Here is a 14802-nt window from a genome sequence, read left to right as displayed (position 1 = left end):
CAAGAAATGAGAAATATTATTCCCCACTCTTGCTGCCATGTTAATGATGACCTAATGGGGAATATCCTTAACATGTGCCATTAATCATGTGTTATTTAACATTTTTTTTCAGACTTGTGTAAAAGGTACATAAACTTCTTGTCACATTTCAAGGTGACACAAAGCAAGGAGGAATAAATAGCTAAGGATACAAACGTATCTGACCATCCAGCAATATTCAGTAAAATTTTAGAAGGTGAATTTTAAATACAAAGTTTTACACTTAGTGAAGAAATTATCTTTAAAAGCACAGGATTGGAAAGGCATAACTAGATAGCAAGTTTTCTTGGTGAGGGTTTGGGAGAGAGAATCACACTATAGAAAAATGAGAAGGGAAGGTTATGTCTTTCATATCTGTCAATAAAAAAATGGGATTTTAATCAGCCATGATGTACAACACAGAAACTGCTCTAAAGACCAAAATAGACTATATTGGTAATATAAAAATAAAACACTTTTTCAAAAACAAAAAAATTGCTAGATTAAGGAAAGACTATAGATTAGGGAAAGTTTTGTTTTAAGTAATTCATGAAAGTCTAATGATCAAAATCTAGAGGGAACTGACATAAATATTTATGAATAAGAATGATTTTTCAATAAATAAGTGAAATATATGAACAGTTCCCAAAAGAAAAAATGCAAACAATAAATAACCATCTAAAAAGTTATCAAAAGAGAAATTAAAAGAAAAACAAATTTTTCTCACCCAACCAAATGGGCAAAGATGGGGAAAAAATTGAGGGGGGGTGGGGATGGAGTTCAGTGTTTGCAAGAATACAGGAAAAAAATGAACACTCATATACCACTTGTGTACCTGTGAGTCAATCCAACCATTTTGGGAAACAAAAACAAAATAGTCCCTGTCCTTAGGGAGTTGTTATGTCTTTGTACTTCCATTGCCTAGCACAGTAACTTTGACCTAATTAGTATTTAGTAAATGCTTGCTGAATTAAATTGCATTAACCATGCCATGTAATTCCCTCTTGGCTATTCTAAAAGAACCTTGTCAATAAGAATAGTGTTCCCTGCAGTTGACTGTCTGCCATGCCTTAGCATTAAATGCTCTTTTTAACAGTCTAATGATCTTTTGGTTCCAGGGAAGTCTTTCTTTCCAATATATTATTTCCATGGGTGGCAAGAGATTCCTCATCTTTGTGCCTCATAACATCCATAAATTAGTTGTCTCTGAGTCTTCCTTATGCAAGGGAAGTATCCCTGAAAATATCATCCGGAAAGTCCTCAACTTGGATTCTTTTTTTTTGTAAGCTAAATTGGACTTCCAGGATCCCCCCATGTGATAATTCACCATAAATAATATAGTAGCCAATGCTGTTCCCCCCTGCCCTGACCCCACTAACCACCTTAAAAACACATAGTAGCAAAGGTATGCTACTCTTATGGGTGGCTCAGTAGATAGAGATTTGAAGTAAGGTGGACCTGAGACTCAGTCCTGCCTCATAAATTTACAATTATGTGAATCCATGTACAAATCATTTAACCTCTCAGCCTGTTTTCTCATCTGTTCAATGGACTAACAGAATCTACTTCACAGAGTAGTTATGAGGATCAAATGAGATAACATGTGTAAAACACTTTGTAGACCTTAATGTGGTATGTAAACATATTATTTTTATTATTATAATTGAAAGGTAAATCAGTCAACATTCAGTCAACAATAAGGTATTAGTCTCCTATGATTCTTATAAACTATATACCTAATAGTTTAATCTCTCACTAACTCTACCTACTCTGTGAGAAGAGTGCCCTTCTTTCATAAGCATGATATAGCTCAAAAGGACACAACAGAATCAGGCAGAAGGCTTGATAAGACTTATTTCCATGACTCTATGATTTGTTCCTCAAGGATTAGGTGTTTTACTTCCTTGGAGTTTATCATTACATAGGTGGCAATATTATATAAAATTTTCTGGAACCTCATTCATCTCTTTGCCTCTCTTTGTTCTTCTACCTCAGTCATTCTTGTTTCACAAGGGCCAGAAAATCCTGGAATACTGTGTACGGCATAGAAGTGATACACATGTGCATATTTGTACACATATGAAATTATGCCCATGTACATAATGGCCATGTGTGTTGTATGGATGTGTCTAGATATGGACATAGATACAGGTGTGCATGATAATTTATATCCATAAGTATTTGTGCACATACATAGTGGTGTGCCCAAATCATATTATACTGGCTCACTGGAGACAACTGTAAAATTTTCAAGAATTTTGGGAGCCAGTTGTTAAAACTAGCCAATAAGCAGTTCAATTATCTCTTGCACCAGTAATATAATTTGTTATTTTAAAAGAATAGGATTTGACCACAGAAGAGTGTGGTGGCAACTAGGTGGTACAATAAATAGAGTGGGAGCCCTGGAGTCAGGAAGACTCATCTTCCTGAGTTTAAATCAGGCCTCAGACACTAACTAGCTGGGTAACCCTGCACAAGTAACTTAACAATATTTGCCTCAGTTTTCTCACCTGTAAAAGGAAATGGCAAAGCACTCTAGCATCTTTGCCCAAAAAAGTAAGCTGAAAGGGACCACAAAGAGTTAAACATGACTCAATAGTAAAGTGTATTTTCAATACATTATTTTCTACTTTCAATGATTGTGGCTTTGATCATGCATATTTGAAAACAAAATTAATTGCATTTTGTTTTTATGGTGTTAATATAATGTTGGGAAGAAAACTGTTGGAAAATTTTCCTAAAATCATAATTTGACACTGTTTAAATAATCCATTGCCATGATCATTTGATGATTCTATTCCTAAATAAAAGCAAGCCAATCATTTTTAAATATTTCTGGATAAAATTTATTCTATCTCCAAGCTAATAAAAATTAAGTCAAGCTAGAAACTGTACTTAAATAACTTAAAATTTCATTCATTAAAACTGTTCAAGTATTGGGACCTAAATGAGTGGCATATAGTTTATGAGCTGCTGCGGTTGTATGGTGCACACATCCTGCATTACACATATATTTTCCCATAATTCTTCTGGTATGACAAAGAGATTAGCTAACATTAATTTCTTTCAAGGCCTTGTTTAATGACTGACATTCTTGAAGAATTTCCTTTACTTTCAAATGCATTGCAGTCAAGATCAACTAACATTCAGAGAGCACAAAAATTAATCAAATGCTCCATAAGAGCTTTGGAAAATTTAAAGTTTTGTTCTGGAAAGCACGAGTCTCACATTGAAGATTTGATTAAGTCAGATAAATTTAAAGACATTCCATTTAATAAAAATAATAAATTTAATGCTCTTCCTAGGAATATATTACTAGAATATATAACCCAACACATGAACTTACATCTATTATCACAAATAAATGATGAAAGTGCTTTAAATCATTTTGATTTATTAGAACCGTACACTTTTCCTTAAGAAAAACTTACTTTACCATAGATAGCTATTGAAAAATTTTATATAATTTAGGTCAAATTTTAAAACATGAAATTGATTTGAATGATTTGAGGTTTTTTGTCGATAATAATATGAAAACAAGCAATTCTCCAATCCCTATGACTATTCAAAAAGCTAAAAAAAAAAGATATTTAGTATTTCTATAATCAATAGCATGGACACTGAAAAAGGTTTTAGTTTAATGAATATAATTTTAAAAAGGGGAGAAATAGTTTAACATTAAATAACATCATATTTAATGATAAAAAAAAGTATTGGGAAAGGAAGAGTTGGATTAGAATGCAACTCTATTTGTCAAATCATGGTTGTATTGCAATCATAGATTGACTGTGCATACAATAGTTCAGTACAAAATCAGTGAAAGAATTCCATGAGAATCAATTCAATAAACAGAGTTTAAAATAAAAATGATAGTTTATTTTTTATTATTTTTAAATTGTCTGCTATGTATCTTTTATATCAGTAAAATTTACAGCAAACTTATATGTGAATATATATGCATATTTTTTTCAGGGAGCCAGCTGCTAGACATTTAGCAACATACCACTACATATAAACATATGCTATTGTGTGCTAATATATTATACATGTGTATGTGTCCACACACATATATACATGTATACACTATCATCTATATGTGTGTGTTTACATGTTTATATGCTATGTAGATATAGATACGAATTCTATCCTCTTAATAAATATTAATAAATATGATTACACCTAGCATAATACACTGGAAATACTCTACTGCTCAGCTGACAGTATCAGGGGTGCTTCAACCAATTTCAAGTATCTTTTCTGGGGAGTAGTAATAAACTAAAGTGCACCCAAAAAGGGGTGACCAGGATGAGGAAAGTTCAAGAAATGCATCATATGAGGAATAATTAAAGGAAGCAGATGACTTAAGAGAGATATGAGAAACGTCTGCAAAAATATGAAGGGTAAACATATGAGACAAAAAATCAGGGTGTTCTTTCTTCTAGAAGGCAGAGTGCTGATCAGTGAGTGAAAGTCTATAAATAAGTTTTCTCAAAATTAGAGCTAACCAACAAGGGATCTCACTGCCATGTAAAATAATGAGCTTTCCACCTATGGAAGAATTTCAGTAGATGCTAAATGGCCATTCTTCCTACCCCTCAAGTGTGTATATATTCTCTATATTTATGTTTCCATATGCATATCACACATTTATAATGAGCTAGTTGCTCCATATACCTATATCATATTTCCCTGTCATACCGTAAATTACAGAAAATCCCTAAGATATCTTTCAGCCCTATAAAGTCACAACAGCAAAAACTTTGTCCTTATGATGTATAAAACTGCCTTAACTCCTTGCCCACTGTCACGAGTAATGTTAATTAGTGCCAAGAGTAACCTCAAGAAATTCTTCTTGATGATCATGATGATGATGATGATGATGATGATAACTAAGCCAGTATCAATTGATGATGTGCTGCCATGGATGTTAATTCAGCACTTATTTATCCAGTTCTAGAGAAAATGTGTATTTGTTTGGGTCATCTATAAAGTGTTAGCTGTTAGAGTAAGCACCAAGAATCACGAGTTTGGGGATTTATCTCCATCACCAATTCTGAGTGAATTCAATTTGGCCATTTCTTGGTTATCAAATGTGGCCAATACTGCTTACTTCAATGTATATGAACCTCACTTTAGGGGAAAAAAATAATTGACAATAAATCAGAGAGTATAACTGGAATCTTACCATTCAGTTAACTTACATCACAACTTCAAAGTTGCTTTATTTTCTTCATTTTTTTAATATCGTGGGTGGGTTTCAATCTACCCTGGTTGAGTAATTCACTGCATTGATAAGATCACATGTCAATCCAATTCTTGAAGTATCCAATATAACAGTCTCCAGAACTTTAGGATAATGGAGGAGTTGTGTTTAATTAATGTAAAGGTTTGAAAAAAAGATGCACAATGATCCTAATTATTCTGAGTCAGAATTGAAAGAATGATCCAGGCTTACATTTTTCATGTTTGTTTACTTTGAACAAGAAATGTTTTTAACTGGTGAATTTTTAGCTTTACTACTAGGACAAAACAAAAAACTTCCTTTTGGATAACTGAAATATTGTACCAATAAGCACCCTAGCATACCCAGGGTGGCTGCCAACACAGGTTCTTAGATCTGCTTTTCTAAAGGAAAGCAACTCAAAATGGGTTAACAATCTTGCTTTAATCAAACATATGTCATTCACCTAGTTCAGGGGGAAAAGGTCAGCACCCCAAACTTCAGATAATACAAATAAGTTACAAGCAGAAATTACAAGCAGACAGAGAAACAGATCAGCAGTCAGGCTTCCAGATGTCTGACCATTACATCCTTACCTAGTCAATTACCAGAGAGGGAAGCACCAACATCTGAGTTTTCAAAGTCAGGGGGCTCAATGGCTATCCAGAGTCTCATCTGGTCAAATCACACAACTCTTCTCAAAATGAGCACCTAAACAAAACCTCACATCAAGGTATAGGTTATTAAGGTTAAGGTTCAAAAATAACATGGTGAGCCAAAATCTTAAGACACTCAAGACCTTAAGCTCTCTGTATAATCAGTATCATTGAAGTCCTACTTTGATGCCATATCACTGTGCAAAGATGACCTCATGCTCTCAAAGGCTATACCAGGAGAGTCTTTTTATTTATTTATTTTTTAAGCAATCAGGGTTAAGTAACCTGCTCAAGGTTACACAGCCAGTTATTTCTGGGTGTGGTGCTAAGTATCTGAGCCTGGATTTGATCCCCAGGTCATCCCGACACTGGAGCCAGTGCTCTTACTTGCTGAGCCACCTGGCCGCCCCAAGGAGAGCCTTTTTATATTGCATTTTCTTATACATTTTAAATAAGAATCTTTTAGAAAATGCCAAAGAAGTAGGAGAATTCTCCCAGTACTACGTTGTCACATTATGTCTGTCTTCTTCCTTGTTTTCATCATTAAAATGAGATATGGCAAGATCAGTCATATATAAACTTATTCTAAAGGAGTGATGAGTAACTCCCATGTAGCATCTATGATCTTTCCACACTACCTTCCTAGGTTATAGAACACCTAACAGTAGCCTTCTCCTGGCTCAGAGAACGTCACAACCCTCGACCCACTGCCCAATCACAAAGCAACAAAGTGTGGGCATTCCTGAAAAACAAGCCTCCCACCACAGGCTCCATATGAACACATTCAGCCTATTAGGGGCAGAGTATGTTTTCAAATCAAGAAAGGTTCTCAGAGTCACTTAAGCCTATCAAAGGGCCTAGAGGCAGGGAAGATCTTCAGATTCCCATTCCCATAACAAATATGTAAAGTGTGAATACATATAATCAGTTTCCTCTATCTGTGAGCTTATTCTTCTTACATTTTAAAATCTGCTATCACAATCTCTCCACACCCTAATCCATGAACTCTTTTAATTATCTGAATTGAACAAAATAAAATGTAACACCTGCTGGCCAGCTCTTTGTTAATGAGCTTCTCCATCAAGGATCTTAGAATGTAAAAGTCTTGAGAAGAGGCATTGTTTTCATTTTGTCTTAGTATCCTCAGCCTAGAACAGACTCTGGCACATAATAAGCACTTAATAAATATTTATTAAATTGAATTGACTTTAGACAGACTAGTTCTTAAACTACTGGATCTATATTTCCATCCCTTACAAGTTAACAAAGACATTTTGGCATAGTAAATATAGTACTGGTCTTCAGTACTAGCTGTATGACCATATACAAGTCATTTAAAGCCCCCAAAGTTCTCATCTATAAGATGCAGATGGAATCTATCTTACAGAATGACTATGCATCCTAAATGAGATAATATGTATAGAGCACTCTATACATGTCAGCTATTCTTAGCTGGACATGTCAAAGCTTCAGGAGGTCATTTTTTATTATAAATTTAATAGAGTTCATCAATAGGAAAATCACGACTAATTTCCAATAAAACATCTGTCAATAGTCACATTTTAGCAATGTCATATAAGTTTCATAGCATTTGTCAAGTATTTTTCCTCACACTAACAAAAAAAAAAGCAAGCTAACTGATAGGGCAGGATATCAGTGTGGTCAGCTCAATAAAATCCTCAACTTAAATGTACTACTTTCTAATCTGCAATCATCTCAGCTAAATCTAAATAAGAATTCCTTTCTGAATTATAATTGAGTAGCTCCATAGTACAGTAATAGAAATTACATAATTGCTATTTCAAAGTCTTTGACTGGAATTTACTTGGATTATAGAGACAAGGAAAAGGGATGATAATTATGATAATTTAAAGATAGATTTGATATTGCATGATTTCATCACCATCTCTCAAAACAATACATTCTTTATACTAACCACAGAATTATAATACGTTGCAGAATAGGGCCTGGCACATAGTAGGCACTTAATAAATGCTTGTTGCCTAACTAAAGTTTCCTGATACACAGTATTAAGCAAGGAGAGAATAAAAGGGAAGGTAGTGTGAAAAGATCACAGATGCTACATGAGAGTCAGGCATGACTGCTTTAGAATAGGTTCATATATGACTGATCTTGGCATATCCCATTTTAATGATAAAAAAAGGAAGAAGACAGACATAATGTGAAAACATAGTACTGGGAGAGTTCTTCTTCTTCTTGGCATTTTCTAAAAGATTCTTATTTTAAAATGTCTAAGAAGATGCAATATAAAAAGGCTCTACTGGCATAGCCTTTGAGAGCCTGAGGTCATCTTTGCACATTGATAAGGCATCAAAGTAGGACTTCAATGATACCGATTATACAGAGAGCTTAAGATGTAAAATGTCTTAAAATTTTGGCTCACCATGTTATTTTTGCACCTTAAGATTTTTGTTTTTACCAATAATTCTCAGTTTTCTTCCCAGAGAAAAGGTTTAATTTTTCAACAAAATTTTAATAGATTACAATTTGTCCCAATTTGTCATGCCAAGTTCATCAACTAGGTTATTAATCTGTATTAAGAGGTCCATTCCCACACCCTTTGGCCACCCACAATTGGCTTCCTCCCCCTTCCCACCTTTCAGCCTTTTCACAGAGGTTGGGGAGTTAGAAGTTAAAGGGTAATGGTTATGACATGGGGGCATAGGCTATGATCTGGAAGATGCCACTGCCAGAGATTGATTCAGAACAGCTGATGTCAATAGGGTGCCAAGACCAGGGAATGAGCAGGGTTTTTGTATGACACAATTTATCCAAACCAGATGAAAATGCCATTATAGATATGCTATCCAAAGGAAAAAAAGTCAACCTAACAAATGAGGGAGATTCAGAATAGAAGTTGTCATGTAGGAAAATGGTACTAAGGAAGAAGCAGAGTGGATAAGCTGGAATATTAATGAATATTCAGTTGGAATTCAAGCCAAGGGTTTTATGTATGTGCACATATATAATGGGGTGGAGTGAAGAGACGTAAAGTCAAAATCAAGGGAGAGCCAACATCAAAGGTCCCGGTAGCAGTAGATTATGGTTAGGGTCAACAAAAAAGTTTAAAACAGCTGTAACAAGAAAGTAGCATCAGGACTTTACATTGTGGTGTCAAATTGGCAGCAGGTAGCATTTGCTTTCTGAAAAAGAGAATGCTTCCTTCCCCCAATAGCTCCCATCCTCATCCCTCATGGTCTTCTTTCACCCACCATCCTCAGGACCAGATTTTCAAGAGACCCCTCTTCCAGAATTTTATTTTCTCCCTCAGCCCCTACTAGGACAAAGGTCACACACAATACCTTTTACAACACAATTTCACCCCAAGTCTGTTGACCTTTATACTAGTGCCAAAACCTCCTCCTTCCTTCTATCCTCTTCCCACTGAAAAAAAAAATTTTTTAAATGACAAGCTGAATTTTCCTCAAAGACAGTTATGACTAGTTATGGTTCTAAGGTTAGAAGCAGACCCAAATTGGGTCAGTTGATGAACTAGTCACAAAAAGGGCAACTACAATTTCTTCCTCTTTTTGTACTGGACATTTCTGTGAATGTGGTGCAGGGGTGTTAAAGGAATCTTGATCATGGCATTATTGTGGAACCTGACATCCAGAATAAAATTAAAGGATATCCATTGTTTCATTTGAAAACCTGACAATACTCAGAGCATATTGTGCTTTAATTCTAGCACTGCCATCATCAACTCATTCATTTGTAATGTGTTTGAGCAAACTCAGTTAAGTAATCAGTCCCTGCCTTCATAGAAATTACATTCTAATAGAAGGAGACACATACCTGTTGACTGAAGGCTGGAACAATTTTTCCTTTACAAATAGTATAAACAATGGTTAGTTTCCCAGACTATACTAAAGAATACTGTTTATCCCATAATATAATTAAAAACCTTATATTTTCAAATAATAGTGATAGTTGAAATTGACACGCTAATTCATGATTTATACATCATTTTACACATGTGATAAGTGAAACTTACAATGCTATCTGAAAAGCACTACAGGCATTACTATTTCTATTTTACGGATGAGGAAGTTTGGGATTAGAGACATTAAGTGATTTGCCCAGAGTTATACTACTAGGAAATTTCAGGTGGGGCGGCTAGATGGTGCAGTGAATAGAGAACTAGCCCTAGAGTCAGGAGGTTCTGAGTTCAAATCTGGCCTCAGACACTTAACACAAAAACTAGCCATGTGACCTTGAGCAAGTCACTTAACACCAATTGCCCTCCAAAAAAAAAAAAAAAAGAAATTTCAGGGATAGGATTTGAGCCCATGGATCTCCTGAATCGAAAATCAGAATAATTTCCACTATACCACATTGTCCTCTCATTGCAGTGTATAGCAAAGGCTACTATTTTTTCCATATTAGATCACAGAGTCACAGAATGCCACAGCTGGAAGATATTTTCAAGATCTTACAATACTCTCATTTTCTAGGAGAAAACTCTGGTCCAAGTCCAAGATCACATGCAAATCAGGGACCAAACCAGAATTCAAACTCCAGCCTTTTGATTCCAGTACCAATGGTCTTTCCACTGCATCAAAAGTAAATTTGGGAATAATAGCTTCTTCTTTTTTTAAACCATAAAGTTGTGGTGCTTCGAGAAATGCATATTTAATTAGAGAAGGATGAGAAGGTAAATGGAGACTTTTGTGCAGATTCTCACCATGAATTCTGGGAACCTGCAAGGCCTCAGAAATTGATGACACTAGTTCTTTATTATGTGTATATTCACCTCAAAAGTTTTGCCTTCTTTCTCATTAATACAGGTTTTTCATTATCTCTCTTCTTATACTCAACCATATGGAGAATCAGGAATAAAAAAAAAAGTGTGGGGAGGTTGAGAAAGAAGGAAGCCTTTCCTGTAGCTAGAATTGAAAAATAAAGGAGACACAGTGAGTAAGCACCGGCCCCAGTTTTGGGATGACCTGGGGTATCGAATCTGGGCTCAGATACTTAGCACCACACCCAGAAATAACTGGCTGTGTAACGTTGAGCAAGTCACTTAACCCCAATTGCTTTAAAATAAATAAATAAAGGAGAAGAATTTGGGTTTCTGGCACACAAGCCTCCTACCCACCACACCCCCACCAGATTTTTCCCCTTAGCAAGTATCAGCCCACTGGTGCCTCCTTCTGGTTTCTGGCTGCCATCGCTTCTTATTTACTAGACCCCCACACTCCAAATTATCTATGGGTAGGAGACCACAACACGAGGGATTCTTTTGACCCATCCCCCTTTCCTTCTATCCCACTATAACATCATCATCAATTTCTGAGGGGATTTGGAGGGAATTTACTATGGAGCGCTAACATAGGGAAGTTCAGTCTCAAATGACAGCTAATAAGTTTTCAGTTTTGAGGAGTTATTGTAGTTAATTCTAGACCTTGGCAACAGTTACACAATATTTACTTACTCTTCCTGACTCCCTCCAACCTAATTTTTCTTTTCTTTTTTTAATCTGAGCCTGGACTATGATATCAAATTAGTCCTGGTTCTATTTCTGTAATATTGACTAAAATTCATTTATCCGTGAGCAGGGCATAGTGCAATAAATAAGGGACTTGGTCTCAGATGCCCTGGGTTCAAATTCCAGCTCTACCACTTGCTTCCTACCAATGGGCAGTCAATTAACTTGTCTGTTTCCACATTTGTAAAATGAAAGCCCTTGATTATATGATCTTCATAGCCTTCCAGCTCTAAATACCTCAGGATGACATATCTCAGTCTGAGGCCTAAGCAAAGACTCTCTTCCTACAATTACTCATATCAATTATCTCAGAATACATTATCTTCAAAGTACTAGTTCAAGTTTAGGAATGCATGTTCTGATCATCCTTATTATCGGTGATTCCCAGTGAAACTTCTCTATCTGGACTCTAAAGTTACTGTCCCAAACCTTGGTGCCTCCCATTACCTTTTCTGAACATCTCTATGCCCTGGCCCTTTTAGAATCTGCTTACCTTCTAGGCTCATCCTATCTCACTGCTCTGACTTCCCTGAAAGAGATGCTACAAATTGGATCTTTTGAAAGTTCATCCCTTAACCTGGGACCAAAATACCCATCTTCTGCACACAATATGCTTCTCGCCTTACACTTCTCCAAATTTAACTTTTCCCATCAAGCTTTTTCAGAGGACATGGATTCAAGTCCGACCAGTGATACACTGTGTGACTCTGAGGCAAGTCATTTAAACTCTTGAGTCTCAGTTTCACCTATATAACGAGGAGGTTTGGACCAGATGGCCCCTTCCAACTCGACATTTGTAATCCTGTGATCATTCTGAACTCACACTCCCAAGCAGGACTACTAAGAGTACAGCATAAGAAATATTAAGAAACAGGGGTGGCCAGGTAGCACAGCGAGTAAGATCACCGGCTCCAGTGTCGGGATGACCTGGGATCGAATCCGCGCTCAGACACTTAGCACCCACCCAGAAACACCTGGCCGTGTAACCTTGAGCAAGTTACTTAACCCCGATTGCTTTAAAAAAAAAAAAAGAAAAGAAAAAGAAATATTAAGAAAGAAAACTTAGCCCAGTTACATGGAAAACCACATGAAATTTAGCATTTGTCTTTGAGATTCCTATTGTTGAGATCTAGTATCAGGACTCTGTAATGTTGGTTCTCAGCTCAGCAATGTTCCAAAAGCCACAAAATTCACCCCCTGCTTCTCCTGCCCCTACCCAGTGCTTCCAGGCTTTTATTAAAAAGTCATACATTAGATAGTTCTAAAGTAGTCAAAAGCACAGAGGTTAATGAGGGTTCTCATTCATATTTCATGATTGCTATTTGCCCTTTTGCACCCATGGGACCCACTATGTAACATTCCAATCGATACAATAATCTCAAGAAGCACTAGACAATTAGAAGATACCAGAAATAATCCATAGAATCTTACTGTATTTAAAGTAAACCCACTGAGTTAATAACAGATAAGCATAGGCTAATGTCCCACCAGAATTCATCTTTCTTTTTTTTTCAAAATAAATAAATAAATTACTGTTTTTTTAAAGAAACCAAATATGCAGATTTCATTTTTCTAGTTATTTTCTCTTCCACAAACCTGCCTTAATAACGGTTATTCTAATATCTAGTTTTTGAAGCACTCATTCTATTACGTTATACTTTGCATTATAAAACTTTAGAAAAGCACTCCCATTCCAAGCTATTCATATATACATGGTAGAAAATTATCAGGTGAAGATGACAAAATTCCTGTGCTAAAAGTTTAAAGTCTATGATTTTCACTGTTCATCCTCTATACCTCTATAATACTTGCTATTTTTTCCTAATGTGTTAGAACTTATTGTTTGTATATTATAGCCTCACTTAAAGTCCTTTTTTATTCTCTTTAGCACTTACTATTAGTCTTACTCACAAATGCAGAGTCCCTGGAACTCAGCTAGTGTCATGAAATGGGAATGAGTGTCAGGGACTCTGTCTTTCCCTACCTAGTGGAGAAAAGGAGCAGGTATTTAAATCAGCTTTGGCCTACTTTCAGTGGTGGTATATCCCTGTTCAGATCAATTCATCATCCCAAGAAAGTCATGGTGCATTGTTATATAAAACTAACTGTGGTCACTCATGCCCCAACATCTAGTTCTACTGGACTCTTCTTCCCCTGGGGGCTCTATCTTCCCATGCAAATCTTACAGAGAGATTGGATCCACATCTGATTCACAGAAACAATAAAAGAATAACTGATTGTTATACTCATGATAACCAATGCTGGAATTGCTGTATACAGGAGGCATTGGGACCCAGACTCCCGCACATAGTCCCCTTCACTTCTGAGCTCAATGCAGATACAGGAACCACCAGCCTCTGAACTGCCCTAGTGCTCACTCATTCTCCAAAATACAGACAGATTTCTGAACTTCTGGTGTTAAGTCACTCAGACTTGCATTGATTGCAGTCAGGGTTCAAACTCCAAATCCATTTGCTTCCCTTGACATTGAGTGCCCTGTTTTCAAATACTGAGACTCCAGGGAGTTCAAAAGAGTTCCATTCAGATATAATATTTTATAGAACTCTTTCCTCACCGCTTTTAGGATTTGGAAATTATTCTGAGGATAATGTGCTATGTTCTAGTGTGTGTACAATTGTATCAGTTACTTACACAGTTTTAGGGCAGGGTATGGAGGATGGAAGGGTCTTTGGTTCACTCTATGAGCAAATCCAAGCTTCAGAAGGTCTGTACCTGCACATACCCTCTTCCATTCACATTGCCTTACAATCTCCTAATCAAATCAATTACTCTATCAATAATATTAAATTTTCATCCATATTCAGCTCCCCAAATTCTCTATAATCCATTCTCTATCTATTGTTGTGGTTGTTCAGTTGTTTCAGTCATGTCCGGCCCCATTTGGAATTTATTTGGCAAAGATACTGGAGTGGTGAGCCATTTCTTTCTCCAACTCATTTTATAGAGGAGAGAACTGAGGCAAAAGGGTGTAAGTGATTTACCCAGAGCCACACAGCTAAGTAAATGTCTGAGGCTGGATTTGAACTCAAGAAGATGAATCTTCCATCAGGCCTAACGTTCTATCAACTGTGACATCTAGTTACTGACTCTTTCATAAATACTCAGAAGACAAATAATTATCATGCTTTCAAGATGGTTGTCTCCAGAGACCAGTGACCAAACTTCATCTACCCCATAAAAACGTTTATTCTTTTTTCTGTATTCCTTCTTTCTCTTCACAGCTTGGTTCACAATCCTTTGAGATTAGTCACCACCAAAGAATGCCTCAACACCATTGTCCAGGATATCTTTCAACATGTCATGAACAAGTCAATTGAATGGACTTTGATAAACAACCAGATGACGTATAAATTGAGTTAGTAAATTTGTCTATAATT

The 14802-nt window shown here is 36.1% G+C and overlaps 1 pseudogene; it reads left to right on the top strand.

Moving 5' to 3' along the window:
• Positions 1–428: 428 nt before the first annotated feature.
• On the top strand, positions 429–3882 carry LOC138157107 (E3 SUMO-protein ligase KIAA1586-like; annotated as a pseudogene).
• The last annotated feature ends 10920 nt before the right edge of the window (positions 3883–14802 follow it).

The sequence above is a fragment of the Petaurus breviceps genome, unplaced genomic scaffold, assembly GCF_028583685.1.
Source record: "Petaurus breviceps papuanus isolate PSGF00001 unplaced genomic scaffold, PetGlider_PUasm1.0 111, whole genome shotgun sequence".
Classification (NCBI taxonomy): Eukaryota; Metazoa; Chordata; class Mammalia; order Diprotodontia; family Petauridae; genus Petaurus; species Petaurus breviceps.
The sequence above is the reverse complement of the archived record's forward strand: the minus strand, read 5'-3'. Positions and strand labels throughout refer to the sequence as shown.